Source organism: Vigna unguiculata, chromosome 8 (genome assembly GCF_037176805.1).
Source record: "Vigna unguiculata cultivar grain cowpea cultivar isolate G323 ecotype 2 chromosome 8, ASM3717680v1, whole genome shotgun sequence".
In the NCBI taxonomy this organism is placed as follows: Eukaryota; Viridiplantae; Streptophyta; class Magnoliopsida; order Fabales; family Fabaceae; genus Vigna; species Vigna unguiculata.
The window spans coordinates 31,870,867-31,890,914 of NC_140799.1; positions in this window are offsets into that span (position 1 = coordinate 31,870,867).

The following is a 20,048-nucleotide window of genomic DNA, read 5'->3' on the forward strand; positions in this document are numbered from 1 at the left end:
AAGTACAGATATTTTTAGCATGAAAAAAAAGGTACAGACATTTTCCTATAGATGATGTGACAATTAATGTTTAATGTCATTTCCTAAAAGTAAAGAACATGACAATGATAATTACTGAGTTACAGTTACATATACAGTGGCTTTAAATTGTTAAAGAATTTTTTCTTTTTCATTTGTTATTGAATTTATTTTACCTGTACTGTCAGTATATTTATTTTTATAAATATTTAATAAAGAAATTGTTTTCTTATTGCTTTATTTTTATTATTAATAGGCATGGAAATAAGATGAATTATAATTAAATGTTTATGTAAGATAGGTTTATATGATATATATTGTGTGTGTGTGTGTGGATTAAGAGCTTTATAACTTAGATAACCGTTATTAATTTGAAGGGATAAAATCTGTTCAGATAAAACGGCAGAAGATCACAACCTTGAATGTGTAAATTATTTTTCTATTTATAAGAGAATTATTTTCTTCACATAATTAAATAATGCAAAAAATTACATTATTTAGAATTTCGAAAATGCTATTACTTTTCTAAAATAAATTGGAGCAGAGAGCCAAGTATAAAAACTGACTAATTATTGCGATAAAAATAATTATCCCACAGAAAATGAGAAAAACCTACGAAGTTTATTCATTTGTTCTAATATTAAGAAAATAATACTGAAAAAGAGGAAAGGAAAATGAAGTTTTAGGTTTAGAAGAAGTTTATTCGGAAGGAAGATCCACCACAGTCTACTGGGGCAATCATCCAGGTCCCAAATTTTAGAAGCCACAATTTTTTTAATACATATATTAAAAATTAAAAGTTATATTTATTATTATACTATATATTTCACTAAATAAAATATATTTATTAATAATATACACTTCAATTAATTGTAAGCAAATATTCATAGTCTTCATGATAAGACAAAGACTTGATCGTCTATAAAAAAAAAGAAGGAAATGCAGCTTATTTAATATGTCAGGTATACGGTTTATTAATTATTAATAGAATAATTCAATAAAATCTTAAGCAAAAATTAGGGGAATATTTAGTTTTAGTGCAGTTGAAAAGGATATAAATTTTAATAATGAAATAATATTAAATTAAAATAATAGAATAACTAACTAAAAATTATAACAATCATAAATTTTTGTTAAATAATATGCAAAATCTCAAGATCTAGCTCTCTTGATCATAGAAAAACAAAATACAACCATCAAATTAAATTAAATATGTACGAGAAATAGACAAAAAGCATATACGTACGAATAACAATCATTAAAAAGGCTATGGATTATATGTGACATTTTTACTTTAACCTATCTGATTGTTTATATCTAGTTCTTCTAATTTTTGAATTATTGAAATTAAGTTTCTCACTGAAATTTGTCTAATAATTATTTAGAATATTGGAGAGGTGTGGCATAATATTAATTTATATAAATCTACAATAAATATTAGAGAGGTGATATATATATATATATATATATATATATATATATATATATATATATATATATATAATTTTCTTCATATTTATTTTCATGATTTTTTTTTGTTCTATATCTACAAAATTTAGTCACATATCTTTTCTTTATCACAATCTTAATTATATATTTTTTTTCTCTATGTAATTATGTTTAAATGGTGGATTATCACTTTGGTCAATCAAATAGTTTTTGGATCTCATCTTCAATTATTTTTTTTTCTATTTAGTATTTTGTTTATTATTCAGTTTTGTTCACATGAGAATGTTTGACTTTCTCAATTTTAAGTCTATCATTGCCTAAACCCTTCATTTTCAAGGTAATAAAAAAAATTATCTTCTATATTCTCTTTGATCCTTAAATTTTCTTTAATTTGAAGAACTTTTTGTTTTGCTTAAAAAATTTTCATTATGAACAATTTGACTAGTTTGATATTTAGAAAGTTTTCTCATATATTTTCACTACAAGAAAATTCTTATATAATAACTAATTTTAGTAACATTTGGTCACTAAAATTCTTATATAAAAATTATTGATTACTAAAATAGTCATTATTATGAATAAAAAGTAATATTTGGTCACTAAATTGATCATTAATTAATTAGAGACAAATTTATAAATTGATTCATTTGGTAGTCAAAACCTTGGTACTTAATGTTTTGTTTTGTGACCAATTTATAAATTAATTCTCTTAGTAGTCAAAACCTTGGTAGATAAATTTTAGAAATCAATTATAATCTTTTATTCGCAATAATGACTATTTTAGTAATCAATAATTTTTTATTTTGTAAATCGGTATCTAAATTGGTCATTACAGTGGTGAACAAGTTTTTGTCACGAAAATTAGTTGTTAATGGGGATTTTCTTGTAGTGTTTCTCTCTCATCATATCATTTCTTATAATTTTTTTTCTTTGTGCAATTTCATTTAATGATATATCAAAACATTTTTAGGACACACATTATTTACAATTTTTGTTTTAATTTTAAACTATTTATAACCCTAAACAAAAAATATTTAATAAAAATGTGAATTTTAATAAAATCATTATTATAACTTTAATATAGAGTCTTAATTTGGAGAGAAACAAGATTGCTCCATTTAAAAAAAAAATAGAACTAATTAGTGACCAAATTAAATATAGAACATTAACTCGGATATGTGGCTCGTTGTTGGGTTGACACCTGAATATTTTTTCAAAAATTAAAAAATTTGAAAGGAAAAATAAATTTAAAAAAAAAAAGATGAAGTGACACATGACACTTACTATTCATTACTGTTAAACAGGGTTAACAAAAAAAATCAAAAACAAAATTGACAAAAATTGTGACTTTATTGACTAAGAAAATTATTAAAACTGAATTGACACAAGTGAATGAAAGTAGGGATAAATGTGTATTTTAATCTATATTTTATTTACATTAACTCACATTTGTATTATAAGTTGTTTGTTAATTATAATAATTGTTCGTGATATGGATGTCATTAACACTACATATGCCAATTAAGGTTTAACTACTTTTACTCTTACATCAGTTTCTGATTTAGATAGCTTCTATCTCCTATTGCTATTCCTTCTAATACATCTTCACATTGTATATATGTATATCTCTTATTTTTATCATATGTTACACTCTGCAACATGAACAATAACCAGAACACTGAAGCCATACAAATACAAATATTATTACTATAACAGTTTTTATGATGTATTTTGAGCAGTTTTGAGTCTAAGAAATTATTGTATTTGTTACAACATACATGTTAAATTCCTACAACTACTATAATATGTTTACTTCTGCAGATTTTATTTTACAATTTTGGTATAAATCAGAATCCAACGTCCATATATGTGAATCGATTCAAAGTGGAAACAAAACCAAACTTATTGCATCTTATATATAGTACTAATTAACTCTAGATCTGTGATTAGTGATGAAGGTGTACCTTCATTATTTTCCACTCCATAGTTATTCCATTTTCACGTTCTGCAATGAACTAAAAAAATTAAGATGAATACTTCCAACACGAGATATGCCAGATCGAGGAATAAATTAAAAGGAATAGTTGGATCCACGGAATATAATAACATCATTATTCTGCAGCTAAATCAGTGTCTTAACCAATCATTTCTTTGTTGGATTCTTTCTGCAAAATGGTTCTTATCGTTTAACCATATACTATATTTGGTGAGAATCTTTCGGACATGACCAACGAAGTGGTCTCAAACTTTGTAGAAATGAGTAATCTCTAGATTTGTGCCACATAAAGCCATTGAGAGAGTTAAAGCTCAGATATTTTTGTTTTCCACCATAACCATGATTTTACAGTTGGATTGATCAATTTGTGTTGTGGAGGGAAAAACATCACCTGGGCATGAACAAAGTTAAAATATTTTGATGAAGAATCGTTTAGTAACGATGATGGTTCAATGATTGAGTTAAATTTTTATTTTAAGACAAACTTTTTCATGTTGCACATAGCACGTTTGTGTAGCCAAAAAAAATTCATAGCACGTTAAGCTGATTAATGTGTCTGTGCAGAAATGAAAACCTGGTCAAAGTATATTCTACCTGTGCAAAAGAGGACAATGCAGTGTGGTTAAGAGTTTAATCTCTAAATTATATATAGATAAATAGATATAGATATATAGATATATTTAGTATTGATTTACTGAAGAAAAAAATAAAATTAAGTCCTCAATTAAATAGATTTTATTTTCTTACTCTTTAGGTTTTTCGACAGAGATAATTAAAAGAAAACCTTGAGTCTTAAAGATTTGATTCCAACTTTAGGAGATGGGAGAACTTTTTTATATTTTATATGTAGTAATGGCTAGAGAATGGGAAGAAAAATGATGAACTTTTACACTTTAGGAAGGAATATTATTTTTGTTCTTATCTGTTTTCCTTTTGTAAGTATTTCAACTAACCCTAATTTTGTATATATTTCCTTTTTTGCTTTTTTTTATCATCATTTTCATTGTTTAAATATATTTTAAGCTTTTACAATGTCTCTCCTCATTTATAGTTTGTGTCCTTGTAAAAGCTTTTTGGAATGCTATATGTTGTCTAAGAGACTATTTCTCTAACACAATATTTTCTATTAAAATTCATTCAAAATGATAAAATCATGAGAATAATTCCATAGGTTGTAGGACCAAGAAATTTGTGACTTTTTTTGATAAATTTCAACAAACAAAAGAGAGTTTCTTCAAAAGTTTATTTTAACATTTTTAATAAAAGAGAGTGTTTTTTTATATATTTATCTACAATTAGTTAGTTCAGTTGAGAAATAAAATTATCAATTAAATAATTAAGGTGATAAAAAGTATTTTGAAAATTATAATGGTTCTGGTACATCCAAGTCTAATATCATTTAGAAATGAAGGTTAAGTGCATTTTAAATATTTCTTAGTCTCTATATTTCGATAATCTTTTAAGTACAAAACTAGTTTTATGCTCTAAAACAATGATGTCGTCATAACAATAATAATGCAATTATTATTTTTCTATTTTACAAATAATTATATTGTTATTTCTTTAATATCATAAAGCAGATATAATATAATCGATACTTTTTTCATTAATTAAATATTATTTAAAGAAGGTAATTATGTAAATTTGTTATAATATATTATATAATATGTAATTATATATATATATATATATATAGATATATTTCTAATTAAATATGTAAAGGAAGCATGAGAAGAAAAAATATATGTAATATATTATAAACAAAATTACATATTAAATTAACCATAAAAATTATTATTTTGTATATAATGTTTAATAGATTATGATCAATAATTTAAAAATATAATAATGTTTAATCGTCTACTTTATTTTTTTTATCTTCTGAAATAATATCATTGTTTTTATATATTTAAAAAATATTATTTTATAATAATTTAAAATTAGATTTCCAAATAAAACCTAATATATTAAAAATAAAAATAATAAATATCTAATTAAGTTATAATTTTCTTTAAAAAATAAATTATTGAATAAAAAATTAAAATATTATTAAACCAAAATAATAAAAATCAATACTGTTCACGTTATATATTAAAACTATAAATAAATTCCTAAAATAAATTACATGTCATTACCTTTAAAATGTATCGATTATCTTAAATATTTCAATGCAAATTCCCATTTTCAACACTAAATTAACTATATAATTAATTATAAGGACTAAAAAACATTAAAAGATCTAGAATTAACAAAAGACCTTGGAAAGGAGTAAAACTAGACATGACTTATATAGTTTAGGGTCTAGGGCACATAGGTGTAGTTTTTAATTACATATTGAGTTGTTGGAGTGTGTACATAGGTTGCAAATGGATAGTGTGTCTAGGTTAATTATTCAAACATATCCACTCAACTCAATGACTCTTGCTAATTAAGTTGTATTTATATTAAACAAACTAGTGGGTTAGGTTTGGTTGAAGGACAAGTGTTGAGTAAAACCTATGAAGGTTTGACAATGCAACCAAAACAAAAGTTTGGATATATATATATATATATAGAAGAATATTGTTCTTGCCTACATAGACTAATTAATATTGTACTTGTTTTTGTAAGTTGTAGGTGTTGTTTTATGGTTTAGAATATCTTGCAAAGGTTGATTATAGTGAGGTTAACCTCACAAACCCTAGTATTTTGGTGTTGAAGTGTTATAGTGTTGAAAGGTGTTTGGAGTATTGGTTCCTGCAAAGAACTATGTAAAAAAGGATGTAGCAATGTAAATTTTGAAAAACAAAATGGAGAAAAAGGTTAAGAAGTAAATTTGATTGAGGAGAATGGAATTTGACATTTAAATGAAGAAGAAGCATAGAATATATATTGAAAAGAAATAAAGAACTTAAATAATTAATAAAAAAAATTGAATGAAAATGGAAATGAAAATGGTGGTTTCAACAAAACAATCCAATACTTGTTTAATCCTTTGAAATTTGGCAAATATGTATGAATTTGTTAAGTTTTGAATGAAAACTAAATTTAAGCAACCAACTTTCTTCCTTTGCTCACCATTCCATTGATTTCAACTATATATCTAGATCTTCCAAAAACAAAATAATTTTTTTGTTTCTAAAAGTACATATGGGTATAAGAAAACTAACAAAATAAATATGGAATTAAAATTTGGATGTTGATACATAAATACCTCTAATTTGTTTACTAAACATCCAACAAACATCAATCTTTTTTTTAAATATAAAATAATTTAAAATGGATTTACTGTGAAAATTGAAATATTATTTTATTAAGTGTTTCAGTACAAATATGTAAGAGTATATATAACATTTTTCTTAATTTTTTTTTCGTTTAAGTGTACGTCTCTAAACTTAATTTTTCATAAACATTTTGGTCTCTAACACAAATGATAATGTTATACGTATAATATTTTGACTGATGTACAAATTTTACTTTCAAACTATCAAACTATTTTTATTTTCATCTAGTTTTTTTTTTTTTTTTTTGGACTTCAAAATCATCTAAGTACCTCTGATATAATAGTTGGTGATCTATGTGCAGGAACATTTAATATGTTTTTATTCAACTAGTCTTCAAATTTGAAATAAATATTTGAACTTCTTCAAAAAAAACTAAATTTAAGAAACAAGTATTCAAGTATAAATAAAATAAGTCAATCATTACGTACTATATTTTTTAACATTTATATTTAAATATTGCAAACTACAATTAGATACATTAACTTAAATAAAATATATAAAGTCTCAGAAAAAACTACTGTTTTCTACTAATATTGTTACTTGCAGAAATATCTCCTCACATCTCACATGTCGAATTGCAATTATAATAAAATGAAAAATACTAACAAAAAAAATAAAGAGTTTCAATTAAATATATAATATATCTAATTCAAGGTATTATTAGAACTTATAAATATTTTATACATAATATCTCGTTAATACCTATTTGATATAACTAATGAAAAATATAAATAATCACATTAATACCATCATGGTAATATTACTTGTATCATCCTTCACCAATTATTCACTCCTTAATTGTACTCTTTCATTCACATCATATATCATACCTCACATATATAGGAATGTCAAAAAAAAAAATCATACACGCAGATATCTGGAGATAAAATCTGCAACAGATAAGAAATAAATACTACAAACAATACCTGCGAATAATAGGTACGAATATTTTTTATACCTGCATGGATATCATAGTATCCGTACTCGTGGATACCCGTACACGCTATACTCTAATTTAAATTACAAAAAATAAAAAATATATATAATATTAATATATTGATTTTGAATGAGTTATTTTTTTTATCAATTAGTTTTAAAAAAATTCATTTCTTGGTAAACTATCATTCAACACTATTTAAATAAGTTATTTGGACTTTGTTTGAAATTTATGAATGTTATGCACAATATTTTATTTGAATTTACGATTAAAATATATTGTTAAATATTTATTTTTATTTTTTGGTAAATACTCGTGGATATCCATGGATATCCGTGAATATTAACAAATTATGCGAGTATCCATATAACAGATACTCATACAGATATGGGTATGGATACTCACCAAATATTTATCCAACGGATAGGGTACGAGAGAGTTAGTACCCGTATCCTACCCATCCCATTGACATCCCTACTCACTCACTACATACATATTGGCTTTAAATCTTTAAATAAACAAAAAATAAAAGTTGCTCAAACCATACGTTTTTTTCTTGAATGAAATTATAGAAGAATTATGTTCTTCATAACTCTTAGAATAAATAAGTATACAAACTATAAAAAAAAAAAAAAAAACATAAACACACATACACAATTTTATCTCGGTAAAGTATGAAGATTTTATTGATGAAATCCAAAATAAATTGCAAATTATTATTATTATTATTATTATTATTATTATTTTATCATGGATTTTCTCTCACTTTTTTTCTTTCTTCTTACTAAAAGGGTCAACTATGTAAAGCTACCTCTCACAGGTTCTTTCTTTTTGCACCTCCAAATTTTCTTTCTACACCTCCAATTTTATTTTTAAATCTCAAAAATACTCTTTGACCGTTTAAGTAAAGTCACGGACATTACACCCTCAAAATTACTTTCGGATGTCAATTTCCGAAAATCAAAATATATAACCGGAAGTCCAGAAGTTAACTTTCAGAAGTCAAAATATATTACCGGAAGTTGATTTCCGGAAGTCAAAATATATTATCGGAAGTCGATATCCGAAAACTTGGGGGTGTGATCTACGTGGCTTTGCTCAAATGGTCAAAAGATATTTTTGAAAATTTAGAAATTTTTGGAGGTGCAGAAGAAATACTTGGAGGTGTAAGAAGAAACCTTCCCGTCTCACATATGAATTGTTTATTATAATTTTGCCTACCACAGCCCACAACTATTTCGGCCAGGAATGCCCAGTCTCGTTCCAGAGATCAGACCATGAAACTTTTGAAATGGATTTGGAACCTCTAGCCCAAATTTTTGGTATTTCTTCCTGCAACCCTCTAAATTTCTTTCTGCACCCGATAACAGTTTTCTGGAAATTTGAATCGAAAATAAGAGTGGGATGAATCTCTTCCGGAAAAATATTTCCGAAATTGGTCTAATGTGTTCCGGAAACCAAAATTCAGTCGATGGGTCGCAAGAAGAAATTTGATGGTTGAAGGACGAAATTTGTTGTGGTGCAGGAAGAGACACCCTCAATATTTTTACTTTTAATTCAAGTTAGATTGAGTTTCAAGATTCTATAGAAAAAATATATATTATTAACACAAATTCTACCTTATTATTTGAGCATATTTAAAGAAATACTTTGAAAAATGTCTAAGAATCTGAGAAAGCACAACATTACTACCTTTTTTGTAGACTGTAGAAGCCAAAAATAGATATATCAAGGGAAAAAAAAATATCTAAATTTCTCCCATTTGAAAGACTATTATTCACTACTAACAATGAAGGAAAAAGTTTAGAATTTAATTAGATTATATGATACAATTGTTACTTTTTATAATAATGACTTAAAGTTATATTTATTTAAACTTAGCAGTAATTATTATCACAATAAAATGATTTACTTTTTTAAATTTTTTTAAGAATAGTGTATGATTTCATTTGCCAAGTACTTTATTTATGTAGTATGTTAAAGAATATAAAGCATGTTGAACACGAAGGGGTCTTTTTTCTTTGTGTGGTGAATGGTTCAGCTTTCTGATTATGGAATGCACTACAACTCAAAAAAAGTATGGTAACAAAGCCCTTTACATGTGGCATTTTCATTTTAATAAAGTTAGGTTCAAAATTATTTTGCTTTACACATAAGAGTTCCAATTTTGATGTTGACCTAGACCTAATGTTAAAATGTTAATGCCACTTTCAATACACCCACTCATAAATTGATTTCATGTTCTTTCATAAAGTGTGTCAAATCGAAAGCGATCGAGTTATTTATACTCTTCTTAGCTTTCAATATTTTTCTAACAACTTCCCTTACAACATATTCTCTAGTTTAGAAGCATTTAAATATTATTTTTTTAATAGTTTGTGGTTTCATATATTGATATCAATAATATAATTTATTCTTAAAATTAAAATATTTATAGCTTTACTTAATCCTAGCAAATTAAATGCTACAAATACCCATTTATATCTTAAAATGATGATTGTATCAATATAAAAATTTACAACTCTTGATACGTGCATAAACTATTTTGTTTGCATCAAGTTATGGAATTTGTGATATTGCTTTGCTTTTTTTCCCATAATAGTCTTTTGGTCATTTGAGTTTATCAAATTACCTCTTTCATGCTGTTTTTATTCTCCTAACTTATATTTCTATAATTGTGGTGATTGAAGAAATCTATTGCATGTGCACGTATCTAGTTCTTCTAAAATTAATCTTTGATAAAAGAAATTATTAATTAAATTTTATCATTTAATTCAAATGATACTAATGCACATATTTTAATGACTGTAAATAGATAATATACATTGGGAGATTTTCTACATTACCTTGAGTATGTCTTTTATACCATCATGTGATATAAATGAAGTGTAGTTTAGCTTAAGTTGACGATTTATTGAGAATATATGTATCCCTTACTTTCAAGGGCATTCTCCAACCTAACTTTTATTTTATTTTTTCAAAATAAGCTAAATTGGTTACAATAAACTAGATATTTAAAAATTACATTTTTATTTCAATTTTATGATTATTTAATTATGAGATTATTTGATATTGAAATCGTTAGTAAGATATCTACATGATAAAGTCATTTCTAGTCAATAATGATTAGTTGAACTCAATTAAATTATGAACAAAGAAGAAGAGAAGTTGATAATGACCACGTTAAGAGAGTGTGAAAAAAAATGAATGAAGAGATAAAGATTATCTAGATATTTTATCACCCAATTTATCATTAACATCGACTAGTTAGATATTAAAGATATTATAATGACATGAATGAAGTAAAAAACTAACCCTATAAATAAAGAATAAAGTTAGAAATACCAAAACATCACTAAAAAACAAACACAAAGTTCAGTCTAATTAAAATCTTCAACATTTGAAACAAACAAATAAACCAACCTTAATATAGAGTCCAAATTTTTAACTGTTTTTTTTGGTGTCATCTGTTATATTTTCAAAACATACTATATCTTCAAAATATACCGATATTAATACTTTAAAAACTTTTAATATATTTTATAACATTAAAATAAATGTCCATCGGTGTATTAAAAACACAACAGAGAATCCGTACATAAAAATATAGTAAAAAATCTAAATTTCCTCGATATGTTTAGGTAGATATTTTTTATTAGGTTAAAAGTATATTTTTTTCCCTTTTGACCAACATTAGCAATTACCCACACTTCCAGCTTTCTTCTCCTTTTTTTTTCTCCAATCCCACCAATGAATTTAAACGAGTAAACAAAATGAACTTCACTTTTAATAATGTTGGTAAAAGAAAAAAAAAAACAAAACAAAGACCCTTTTTTGACTGTGTGGGTGAAAAAGCTTTATTTCCGAAATTGTTATGTGATTTGTCTGGTGAAGCAAGAGAATAAGCTTTATAAGCAACCGTGCTTAACAGCAATACGCCACGCATCTCATCATGGTGAAGTAGGGCACTCCACAAACAATAATTAACGTTAATATATTCTACCAATGACTCACCTGGGAAAGCTACCTTAAAAAGTTATATGGGACTTTTGTCTTTTTCTGACTACACATTAAGGTCACATTGCTGTCTTTATGATATTTACTCTAACTAACAAGTTTCAACGAAGCTAATGTGTCGTCAAAGTGTGGAGTATTATTGTACCCACACACAAAAATTTGAGGAATATTAACTCCATATGTTCAGACATATTTGCTTTTGCATTTCATAATTAAAGAGGTGATGTTACTAACACAGTGTGGTGGAAACAGCTTCTCTTGTTCCATCATTATTGCTGAATTAATGCAATGCCAATGTGTGTGTGTTCAGTGATACTTGAATTCAACAGGAGATAGATATGATTTATTGGAGTTCAGATTTTATATCAGTTTATGATAGGTTCTTCTTCAAACAAAGAAAAAGTAAATTCGTAAAGTTTTCTTTGGGGTGATTAGTTGATTTAAGTTTTTGAATTTTAAAAATTAAAAGTAAATTTTAGTTTCAAAAGTGAGATTCCTATTTGATAAGACCTATTTCATATAGATTCCTTTTAATAAGTTAACTAATATATCTTGTGTTGATTAAAAGTACAGTTAAATTGTAATATATTGCTGGATATATGCGGATTTTCAACATATATTTTGAAGATGTTAAGATTTTTGTGTATATGTATTTCGAGTCTCAAATATATAAAATATATTAAAATTCAAAAAATATATTTTAAATTATATACTAATTAATATATATATATATATATATATATATATATATATATATATATATATATATATATATATATATATATATCACATAAACTCCAATTGGACTATGATGAAATTTTATGTAAAATATTTAAAATTACTTTGTTTTTAAAAATTAACTTAAGTCTATATTTTGTTAGGTAAGTTGAAGTTGAATTGGTGATGATTTGTCACTAGAGATGTCAACGAAACGGGTAGGGTATGAGTAATAGCTCTCATATACCCTACTCGCTGGATAAATATTTGTCTCGTACCCATATTCATATCCGTTGGGTATTCGTTATGCGAGTACTCACATAATTTTTTAATATCCACGAGTACCCGCGGTTTTACAAAAAAATAAAAATAAATATTTAACAACATATTTTAATCGTAAATTCAAATAAAATACAATACATAACATTCATAAATTTTAAACAAAGTCCAAATAACTCATTTAAATAGTGTTGAATGATAATTTACAAAGAAATAATTTTTTTTAAAACTAATTGATAAAAAAATAACTCACTCAAAATCAATATGTTAATATTTTAATCATGTTTTTTTTTTTCATTTGTCTGTTTATCTCCCTTTAACAATCCTAATGCCAAGGGTTGCATTCTTTTAAGTTGTATAATGGGTTGGTAGCCTATAAAGAAAATTCATTTTTTTTTTGTTAATTAAGTTATTATGGGCCCAATAAATTGGTAACCTACTTGGCAAATCTCCCCATCACTAATTAATTAGGTACATATTTAACTAAACTCACTTGCTTTGTAGATAGCAATTTTTTCTGCAAGTAAGATTTTTGTCATCATATCTGAGTCATTCTCGTCATTATTGATTTTCTCTAATGATAATTGCTTCATATCTAATGCATCCCTTATCCAATGGTATTGAACCTCGGTATGCTTTAACCTTGAATGAAAGGTCAGATTCTTATTGAGATGGATTGTACTTTAACTATCACAATACTAAAACATAAGTTTCTTGAGATAATCCTAATTTTTGTAGGAATTTTTGCATCCACAAGAGCTCCTTAGTAGCTTCTATAATGACTATATTTTTCCTTTGTAAAATATAAAGCAACACATTTTTGTAGTTTGGATTTCCATGATACCACTCCTCCTACAAAAGTCATCATATAAATAGAAATAAACTTCCTAGAATCCACATAACATCGTTGGACAATAAAGACTAAATTCATGCATTTCATAAGTATAGGGACCTAACATGGTCAAACTTTGAAATAGGGACTAAAATCAAAATCACATTATAGTTTAAAGACTAAAAACTTAGTTAACCCAAACTAACATCTCTCTTCTACCAAGCTTTTTATCAACTAGATCCTTAAATATGTAACCAAAATCATCACGACCATAATCAAGGAATATATATACTATTTATACTTCCCATCAAACTTAGATATTTCATCTTTGGGAATGTGAACAAATGTTTTACAACTAACACTCTCAAATGACTATAGAAAACATTTTTTCCTTTTTACACCCTCTAAGGGACATCACCATCAAGAGGAATAGAATGAGAGAGGTTAATCAAGACCGCTACAATTCTCAATGTCTAATCCTAGAAAGCTTTAGGAATATCTTCTTGGTAGCATTTATCTAATCCTATCATTAATTGTGTGATGCATTCTCTTTGCAATCCCATTGTATTGAGGTGTCTTTGAAACTATCTTCTCAAGCTTCATGTCATCCTCCTTGCATTATTTCTCAATAGGACCTTTATATTCACCACCATTATCCACTCTAACACATTTCAATAGACTGCTATTTCTCTTTCAACACTCGCACGTAAATGTTGGAGCACATAAAGTTCGTGGTTTTTGGATTTCAAAACAAAAGCTCAAATATTTCTAGAATGGTCATCAATAAAAGTAACAAAAATAAGAGCAACCATTAATTGATTTAGCATGCATAGTGCAAACATCAATGTGTATTAAAGTCAAGATATGTGGTTTTCTACATGGAGGATAAATGTAAAAAGAAACTCTATATTACTTACCAATAGACAATCAAAACAACTTTCAAGAGATGTACCTCTAACATAAAGAAACACTTGTCTTGCAAGTGTAGCAATGCCTTTATCACTCATGTGACCAAGCTAAGGTATATGGAACAATCCTCAATTGCATTCACTTGGGTATAGAAAACATTGTTGATGTCCAATAAAGAGTATTTCACTTTTCTCCCTTTTCTACCACCAATTTCCCTTTAATGCACTCCCATTTTCCATCACCAAAGGAATTATAATAACAATCTTCTTTAAGTACCTATATAGAGATCGTGATGAGGCAAATATCATGGAGGTGTCTAATGTTCTTCAGATGCGGCTTGCAATCGACATTAGTCTCCAACCAAATTTCTCTAATTCTAACAACCTTACTTACCTCTTGGTCTCCCACCATCACGGGCCCGAAATTTCTAATAGTGTAAGATGTGAAATAATCATGGTGTGGTGTAACATCAAATGAGGCAACAAAATCAATAACCCAGTGATACTCATGGCTACTAAGATTAACAAAGTCATCTTCATAAACAATGACAATTTCACCATAAGATATAATTGCAGTAGTAGTTTTATGTTTATCTTTTGTTATCATCTCCTTTATCCCTTGATCTCTCTTGCTTCAGAATCTTGTACTCTTTAATCACCTGTCCTGATTTATCACAATAGAAACATTTGATGTCTTTCTTTAGTCATAACTTCCCTCTTGACTTGATACGATCGTTAAATCTCTGAGAATTTCTATACATATTTCTTCTTCTTGATTCCATAACTATAAACTTCATTTGGAGTTGAGGAAATAACCTTACTATTACCGTTCCTCCTAATTTCTTCATTTAAAAGGTTATCCTTAACCATGTCAAAAGTTAATTTCCAATTAGAAGTAGAGTTTCTCAGATATACCATTAATGTCTCTCAATTGTTTAGCAATGAGCTAAGCAACAAAAATGTTAGTAGTTCATCATCTAATATAATCTCCATAGTGATTAACTTAACTAATTCACCATATTTTGAAAACTACTCACATATTCAACCATTGAGAAATCATCCTTGTATTTCCAATTTACTAACATCCTAATAAGGAATGCCTTGTTTAAGTAATTTTTAGACTCCAACAATTAGCTTAATCTCTTCCATATGTTGTAAGCTAGAGTGTCACCTGATACATGATAAAAAACAAATTGATTTATCCATTGCCTAATCACACCAATAGTCTTCCTATTTTTCTTCTTCCAATCTTCCTCAAATTTATATGCTACTTTAACACCTTATTCCTCGATAAGTTCATAAAATTCTTTGCAAAATAACAAATCTTACACCGAAGATTTTCATATTAAATAATTGATAGAATCCAATTTAATTATAGTTCCAAAACCACCACTATCTCTCATCTTTAAAGTACAAACCAAAACTTCTAACTAGAGTTCTGATATCAATTGTTGGAAAGATAACAAAATTAAAGAAAAATAATATGCAAAACAATGAGATGTAACAAATGAAAAAAAAAAAAAAACCAACAAACACAAAATAATTTTAACGTGAAAAAGCTTCAACATGAAAGAAAAACTAAAAAAAAACATAATTCAGTCAAAACTTCAACTAATAATAAATTCTCTTGGAACCTCCAGGATCAACTAAAAAAATACTTTTTTTCACCAACAAGATGAATAATAAAAAAAATACCTCAATAGATATCTAACTAAACAACCAAAAGAACAAAATATATGAGAGGTAGTATAATAATTAATAGCTAATAACCCATAAGAAAACATCTCTTTCTCATTTTCTTAATTAAATTAGCATGGTCTAATAAATTTGTGACCTTGACAACCTATTTGTCATGAGGATTAAAAAATAAATAAATAAAACCAGACAAAAGAAAAAAAAAATGAAAATATATTATTGCAAGGAGACATCATTTTTTAAAATTAAATTTTGGAAGGCTGTGTTCAGAACTAACAATTTTACATCAACTCTTTCTCTGCTAAACTTTTAAAAAACAATAAAATTTATAAACTTTAAATTTTTAACATTGTTCAAGAAATTTTGCTAATTTTTATATATGACATAATTTTACAAGTGTAGTCTCAGTCTGATGTATTTTTTATATATATTATTTTTGATAGTCCATTGGATCATTCCCAAATAAGTTCTTCTGCATATCAGTTTTCACAAACCAAACATTTGTACATTACATATATTTTGGTCCACAACTAGTGGTATTGAAATATCACATATATAAGACACCTGAATAATATAGATTGAGTTGAATAGGACATTGCTTCATATAAAGTGTGACAACTTTGTTAAAAAATTAGGTTTTGAAAAATTCAAGACAAACCAATCTTCTGCAACAAGAATTTAAGCACGAAATACCTAGTTTTTAAACAAAATAATCACAACATAAAGTGCACTCTTTTTTGTTAAAAGAAAAACACACAACACAATTTAAGAGGTTTTAAGAGAAACAAATAAACTGAATTTTACATTTTAATTTGATAGTTGAGAGAGTTTTTAAGTGGGTTTAATGTAAAAAAAAAAAGGTTAATATTTAAGATAGAATTTGTAAAAGAAAAAAAAAAAGCAGAACACTTCTCTGCATAGTTATAAAAATGAGATAATAAAATAATAAACAAGAATGTCCCATAATGAAAAGATACATGGCAACATCAATTAAAACTTTTTTGCTTTATTTTTTAAGAAGTGGATTTGGATATATTTTTGACCATGGGTAGCCCATTTGAGAGGCACACCGATTTGTGTTAATGTCTTTGGTCCCTCTTGGATCCTTGTGGGTCCCATTATTCTAGAATCTTCAACATTAAGGAAAGCTAGTCCATTACATTAAGGTACCTCCCCTCATACAAAAATCACTAGAAGGAACTTTGAAATGATATTTAAAAGTATGCTTCATTATTTTCCCATAGTGAGGAAACACCATGGTCTTGCTTAATGCAAACCAACACATATAAGTAGTATAGTGTAATCTAATAATAATAATAAATTACTTAGATCCAACAAATCTAAAACTTTCATGAAAATATTAATGAATTACATGTAATTTAATTAACTAAACATGTGGGTTGTAATGATGTTGGTGATCTCTCAAAATTATTCGTCACTTTTTTATGATGTGGTACTTTAACACACAAATTTTTAAATTCAATTGACAATATCCTTTATTACCTTTTATTTTTTTCTTTTAAAAATGCAAAAAATTATTTTCTTATGAATATTTTATCTTTGGAATACGTGTTAAATGAATGCAAATGTGTCACCGTATATTTTTTTTTTAATTTAAAGAAAGTTATATAAGGATATTTTTTTAAGAAAAATAATTTTTTAATAATTATTTTTGATAACTTTTCTGAGCTGATATTTTTTAATTGGTTTTGGACTATACAGAAATGAAGAAATAAAAAATGGGAAGCCACTTATAAGATGTCATCTCAACTTGTAAGAGAAAATTATCAAAATTAGTTGTTAAAAAATCATTTTCCTTTTTATAAAAAATATATATATGTAATTGATCAACCACAAGTCCATAAAGATAATATTATTGAAGTTAATTTTTATTTTGGAGTTAAAATTTTTCGTTACGGATTTGTCCTAAAAAACTATTTAAAAGATAAGTAAATAAAGTTATATTTATATCATCTTTAATTTTGATTCTTAAATAATGTAAAACTATTGAATAAATCACAATATTATTTAAAAAATATATATTGAATATATCACAATATTATTAAAAAAATAACAATGTTGTTTTAATCAGATAAAATTTAAATTCCACTAGTATAAGAAGAGGATTTGACTGCAGTTATTTTTGACATTCTGTCCCAGTTCTATAACCGAAGCATATAAGACCGAGATAAAAAAAGGTCAGCATTTGGCCTCGGGTGTGCAAACCAAAGCAAAAGCACGACCTGTAGATTTTGAACCCTAGCTACCATCTTCTTCATGCTACCGCCACATGCAGATCAGTCGACCATCGCAGCCTCGTTGGAGCACCGCGAATACAAACCCACGCACAACACCTTTTTCCTTGCGAAATGGGCATAGCCTCGCACCACCATTGCAGTCTCGAACGTCGTGACACACCACCTCTACAACACGAGCAGATCGAAAAACATCGTCACGAGAATGAACATTCCAGCGCCTGCACCGCAAGTTCAGCCTCACCGTGAGCTACATTTGAAATCGCTTGCACCTTGAAACATCATCTTGACGCTCATAAAAACCCTAATCATTCCACCAAGCCCCTGCAATGAGAAAAGAAACCAGCGACGCATCATCGGAGCAAAACGCACAACAGAACCACTATGAGTCCAACGTCGCTCCTCTCATGTTCACGAATCAACCACGACTTCATCACGAACTACTCCACGCATCTACTTTCGTCAACGTCAAAAAACATGAAACTGCAGTAGGAACGCACGACGAAGACGTTATGGTGGTTCTGAATCGCGCAACAAAGGTTCAATTTAGGGACGAAGAAGAATAGTGTTGCAATTCACAGTTTGGGAGGACCTAAATAAGATATATGACATCGATTCAATTAATAATCGAGGTCTAAAGTAGACACTACCTCTGTCCTGTTCCACCCGAGATAAAAAACTCTGCATGCCAATGCATTTTTGAAATTTTGAGGAACTCTGATGCCTTATAGGCTTTGGTCACATTGTGACCGAAACAGAAAACCCTTTACTGCTTCGGTTGTGAGGTGGACCGAGGCAAAAAAGTTCAAAATAATTGCAAAAATATCATTACATCCTTATAGGCTTTGGTTATAACACCGAAAGCCTGGAAGGCGATATAAAATCACTAAATTGCACTAGTGTTCCAAACTTTTAATTTAGTCAAGAAACAAATCTATACTAGTTTATTCAAGTATGGTCAATGATATATTTACATTAGAATTTCACACTTATTTCTTTTGGATTAAAAATTGACTTAAACAATTTCACTTGTTTTTTTCTTTTTTTACTTCAAGCTCTTTAATAGCTGTGACTTCTCTTGACACTTGAACACTCAAATTTAGGAATCAGGGCATAAGGTGGTTTTGAAAACTAGACTTTCCATATAGAGGTTTTTGCTTTGTCCATCACAATTTGGTGAAAGGTACCTTTTAGGAAAAAGTGGACCATGCAGTCTAAAAATCGTGACCATTCTTCATACATAGCATGGTCCCTAAAACTCTCACAACATGACTTCACCAAAATTCAGGATCAGAAGAAAAAAAACTTGAAACAAAGTGAGTTTCACTGCTCACAATTTTTCAAATCAAGGCATTTGAAAACTTATTAACTCACTCTCATTTCAACTCATTTCACTCAAAATCAATTTCACAAAACTCAAATCATATACAGTTTGAAGAAATTGTTAAACACAAACACACACCAAGAACACAAGAATTTCTTGGTCTTTCCATAAACAGAATCATTTTGTTCCTGTACAGAATGAAAAGTGTCACCACTCACTCTTCACATGAAGCTCAATAATAAACATGTCACTCTCCACAGTTCTCCCACTAAGAACTACACCCCACCACCATCAACTACCTAACCTAAAGCAAAGGTGCTTCACTTCACTTCTTTTCTTATTTAACCTAAACATTCTC